Source organism: Panulirus ornatus, chromosome 9 (assembly GCF_036320965.1).
Source record: "Panulirus ornatus isolate Po-2019 chromosome 9, ASM3632096v1, whole genome shotgun sequence".
Taxonomy (NCBI): domain Eukaryota; kingdom Metazoa; phylum Arthropoda; class Malacostraca; order Decapoda; family Palinuridae; genus Panulirus; species Panulirus ornatus.
This window is the reverse complement of record NC_092232.1, coordinates 13,184,931-13,190,930: the sequence shown is the minus strand read 5'-3', so window position 1 is coordinate 13,190,930 and position 6,000 is coordinate 13,184,931.

Sequence of the window (6,000 nt, the reverse complement as noted above, 5' to 3'; positions counted from 1 at the left end):
AAACTTTTTCTACACAGTTCAGAATATTGTTATCTAGTGCTGATATTAATTATCTACATATTCTGAAAAATATGGAGGATGGGTGAAATAAATGGAAGTTTTACAAAACACAGTCTTTGGTTGAAGGGCAACTGTTTAGTGAATGTTTAATGTTTTTATAGTAGAAGTAGTAAATGAGCATGTTGCTATTGACAGCAGAAAATTCTAAATAATTAACCAGCCTTGGGCATGAAGGGGTTTTGTGATGTGTTGGGCTGTGTCCAGAGTGCAGATGGGAAAGGTTAACATAGTTTCAAAAGATTACCAAAAAAAAAAACATTGTATTTTTCTACCTTACTCTTAATTATATTGGCATTTTGTTATTTTACTTCACTTACTAAATTTAGCAATATTACTTTATTTTCAGAGCATCAGATTGGGGAAGAGCAGTGTGGCTTCAGAAGTGGTAGAGGATGTGTGGATCAGGTGTTTGCTTTGAAGAATGTATGTGAGAAATACTTAGAAAAGCAAATAGATTTGTATGTAGCATTTATGGATCTGGAGAAGGCATATGATAGAGTTGATAGAGATGCTCTGTGGAAGGTATTAAGAATATATGGTGTGGGAGGCAAGTTGTTAGAAGCAGTGAAAAGTTTTTATCGAGGATGTAAGGCATGTGTACGTGTAGGAAGAGAGGAAAGTGATTGGTTCTCAGTGAATGTAGGTTTGCGGCAGGGGTGTGTGATGTCTCCATGGTTGTTTAATTTGTTTATGGATGGGGTGGTTAGGGAGGTGAATGCAAGAGTTTTGGAAAGAGGGGCAAGTATGAAGTCTGTTGGGGATGAGAGAGCTTGGGAAGTGAGTCAGTTGTTGTTCGCTGATGATACAGCGCTGGTAGGCTGATTCATGTGAGAAACTGCAGAAGCTGGTGACTGAGTTTGGTAAAGTGTGTGAAAGAAGAAAGTTAAGAGTAAATGTGAATAAGAGCAAGGTTATTAGGTACAGTAGGGTTGAGGGTCAAGTCAATTGGGAGGTGAGTTTGAATGGAGAAAAACTGGAGGAAGTGAAGTGTTTTAGATATCTGGGAGTGGATCTGGCAGCGGATGGAACCATGGAAGCGGAAGTGGATCATAGGGTAGGGGAGGGGGCGAAAATTCTGGGAGCCTTGAAGAATGTGTGGAAGTCGAGAACATTATCTCGGAAAGCAAAAATGGGTATGTTTGAAGGAATAGTGGTTCCAACAATGTTGTATGGTTGCGAGGCGTGGGCTATGGATAGAGTTTTGCGCAGGAGGATGGATGTGCTGGAAATGAGATGTTTGAGGACAATGTGTGGTGTGAGGTGGTTTGATCGAGTAAGTAACGTAAGGGTAAGATAGATGTGTGGAAATAAAAAGAGCGAGGTTGAGAGAGCAGAAGAGGGTGTTTTGAAATGGTTTGGGCACATAGAGAGAATGAGTGAGGAAAGATTGACCAAGAGGATATACGTGTCGGAGGTGGAGGGAACGAGGAGAAGAGGGAGACCAAATTGGAGGTGGAAAGATGGAATGAAAAAGATTTTGAGTGATCGGGGCCTGAACATGCAAGAGGGTGAAAGGCGGGCAAGGAATAGAGTGAATTGGATCGATGTGGTATACCGGGGTCGACGTGCTGTCAATGGATTGAATCAGGGCATGTGAAGCATCTGGGGTAAACCATGGAAAATTCTGTGGGGCCTGGATGTGGAAAGGGAGCTGTGGTTGCGGGCATTATTGCATGACAGCTGGAGACTGAGTGTGAATGAATGGGGCCTTTGTTGTCTTTTCCTAGTGCTACCTCGCACACATGAGGGGGGGGGGATGTTATTCCATGTGTGGCGAGGTGGCGACGTGAACGAATAAAGGCAGACGGTGTGAATTGTGTGCATGGGTATATATGTATGTGTTTGTGTGTGTATATATATGTGTACATTGAGATGTATGGGTATGTATATTTGCGTGTGTAGACGTGTATGTATATACATGTGTATGGGGGTGGGTTTGGCCATTTTTTTCGTCTGTTTCCTTGCGCTACCTTGCAAACACGCGAGACAGCAACAAAGCAAAATAGAAAAAAAAAATATATATATATATCTTTCTTTCTTTCAAACTATTCGCCATTTCCCGCGTTAGCAAGGTAGCGTTAAGAACAGAGAACTGAGCCTTTGAGGGAATACCCTGGGGATAGGGGGGAAAGAATACTTCCCACGTATTCCCTGCGTGTCGTAGAAGGCGACTAAAAGGGAAGGGAGCGGGGGGCTGGGAATCCTCCCCTCTTGTTTTTTTTTTTTTTTCCCCAAAGGAGGAACAGAGAAGGGGGCCAGATGAGGATATTCCCTCAAAGGCCCAGTCCTCTGTTCTTAACACTACCTCGCTAATGCGGGAAATGGCGAATAGTATGAAAGAAAGAAAGAAAGAAATGACAACCCCCTCCCCCCTCATGTGTGCGAGGTAGCACTAGGAAAAGACAACAAAGGCCACATTCGTTCACACTCAATCTCTAGCTGTCATGTATAATGCAACGAAACCACAGCTCCCTTTCCACATCCAGGCCCCACAAAACTTTCCATAATTTACCCCAGACGCTTCACATGCCCTGGTTCAATCCATTGACAGCACGTCGACCCTGGTATACCACATCGTTCCAATTCACTCTATTCCTTGCATGCCTTTCACCCTCCTGCATGTTCAGGCCCCGATCACTCAAAACCTTTTTCACTCCATCTTTCCACCTCCAATTTGGTCTCCCACTTCTCCTCGTTCCCTCCACCTCTGACACATATATCCTCTTTGTCAATCTTTCCTCACTCATTCTCTCCATGTGACCAAACCATTTCAAAACACCCTCTTCTGCTCTCTCAACCACACTCTTTTTATTACCACACATCACTCTTACCCTTTCATTACTTACTCGATCAAACCACCTCACACCACATCTCATTTCCAGCACATCCACCCTCCTCCACACAACTCTATCCATAGCCCACGCCTCGCAACCGTATAACATTGTTGGAACCACTATTCCTTCAAACATACCCATTTGTGCTTTCCAAGATAACGTTCTCAACTTCCACACATTTTTCAACGCTCCCAGGACTTTCGCCCCCTCCCCCACCCTATGATTCACTTCCGCTTCCATGGTTCCACCTGCTGTCAAATCCACTCCCAGATATCTAAAACACTTCACTTCCTCCAGTCTTTCTCCATTCAAACGTACCTCCCAGTTGACTTGGCCCTCAATTCTACTTGCCCCTCTTTCCAAAACTCTTGCATTCACTTCCCAAACAACCCCATCCATAAACAAATTAAACAACCATGGAGATATCACACACCCCTGCCGCAAACCAACATTCACTGAGAACCAATCACTTTTCTCTCTTCCTACTCGTACACATGCCTTACATCATCGATAAAAACTTTTCACTGCTTCTAACAACTTGCCTCCCACACCATATATTCTTAATACCTTCCACAGAGCATCTCCATCTTTGCCTTCTCAATATCCATAAATGTTACATACAAATCCATTTGCTTTTCTAAGTATTTCTCACATACATTCTTCAAAGCAAACACCTGATCCACACATCCTCTACCACTTCTGAAACCACACTGATCTTCCCCAGTCTGATGCTCTGTACATGCTTTCACCCTCTCAATCAATACCTTCCCATATAATTTCCCTGGAATACTCAACAAACTTATACCTCTTTATCCCCTTTGCCTTTGTACAATGGCACTATGCAAGCATTCCGCCAATCCTCAGGCACCTCACCATGAGTCATACATACATTAAATAACCTTACCAACCAGTCAACAATACAGTCACCCCCTTTTTAATAAATCCCACTGCAATATCATCCAAACCCACTGCCTTCCCGGCTTTCATCTTCCGCAAAGCTTTTACTACCTCTTCTCTGTTTACCAAATCATTCTCCCTAACCCTCTCACTTTGCACACCACCTTGACCAAAACACCCTATATCTGCCACTCTGTCATCAAACATATTCAACAAACCTTCAAAATACTCACTCCATCTCCTCACATCACCACTACTTGTTATCACCTCCCCATTAGCCCCCTTCACTGAAGTTCCCATTTGTTCCCTTGTCTTACGCACTTTATTTACCTCCTTACAAAAAAATTTTTTATTCGCCCTAATATTCAATGATACTCTCTCACCCCAACTCTCATTTGCCCTCTTTTTCACCTCTTGCACCTTTCTCTTGACCTCCTGCCTCTTTCATTTATACATCTCCCAGTCATTTGCATTATTTCCCTGCAAAAATCATCCAAATGCCTCTCTCTTCTCTTTCACTAATAATCTTACTTCTTCATCCCACCACTCACTACCCTTTCTAATCTGCCCACTTCCCACACTTCTCATGCCACAAGCATCTTTTACACAAGCCATCACTGCTTCCCTAAATGCGTCCCATTCCAACCCCCACTCCCCTTATGTCCTTTATTCTCACCTTTTTCCATTCTGTACTCGGTCTCTCCTGGTACTTCCTCACACACGTCTCCTTCCCAAGCTCACTTACTCTCACCACTCTCTTCACCCCAACATTCTCTCTTCTCTTCTGAAATCCTCTACAAATCTTCACCTTCGCCTCCACAAGATAATGATCAGACATCCCTCCAGTTGCACCTCTCAGCACATTAATATCCAAAAGTCTCTCTCGCACGCCTATCAATTAAAACATAATCCAGTAACGCTCTCTGGCCATCTCTCCTACTTACATACGTATACTTATGTATATCTCTTTTTAAACCAGGTATTCCCAATCACCAGTCCTTTTTCAGCACATAAATCTACAAGCTCTTCACCATTTCCATTTACAACACTGAACACCCCATGTACACCAATTATTCCCTCAACTGCCACATTACTCACCTTTGCTTTCAAACATACGCATTTTTGCTCTTCAAGATGTTCTTGCCTTCCACTTATTTTTCAACGCTCCCAGAACGTTCGCTTCCTCCCCACTCTGTGACTTACCTCCGCTTCCACGGTCCCATCCACTGCCAAATCTACTTCCAGATATCTAAAACACTTCACTCCCTCCAGTTTTTTTCCATTCAAACTTACCTCTCAATTAACTTGTCCCTCTACCCTACTGAACCTAATAACCTTGCTCTTATTCACATTTACTCTCAACTTTCGTTTTTCACACAGTTTACCAAACTCAGTCCCCAACTTCTGCAGTTTCTCACCCGAATCAGCCAGCAGCACTGTATCATCAGCAAACAACAACTGACTCACTTCCCAAGACCTCTCATCCACAACAGACTGCATACTTGTCCCTCTCTCCAAAACTCTTGCATTTACCTCCCTAACCACCCCATCCATAAACAAATTAAATAAACATGAAGACATCACCCACCCCTGCTGCAAACCGACATTCACTGGGAACCAATCACTTTCCTCTCTTCCTACTCGTACACATGCCTTACATCCTTGGTAAAAACTTTTCACTGCTTCTAGCAACTTAGCTCCCACACCATATACTCTCAAAACCTTCCACAAAGCATCTCTATCCACTCTATCATATGCCTTCTCCAGATCCATAAATGCTACATAGAAATCCATCTGTTTTCTAAGTATTTTTCACATACATTCTTCAAAGCAAACACCTGATCCACACATCCTCTACCACTTCTGAAACCACACTGATCTTCCCCAATCTGATGCTCTGTACATGCCTTCATCCTCTCAATCAGTCTCCTCCCATATAATTTCCCAGGAATACGCAACAACAAACGTATGCCTCTGTAATTTGAACACTCGCCATTATCCCCTCTGCCTTTGTACAATGGCACGAATCCTCAGGCACTTCACCTTGATCCATACATACATTGTATATCCTTACCAAACAATCAACAACACAGTCAACCCCTTTTTTTTTTTGTAAATTCCACTGCAATACCATCCAAACCCACTACCTTGCCAGCTTTCATCTTCCGCAAAGCTTTCGCTACCTCTTCTCTGTTCACCAAACCATTCT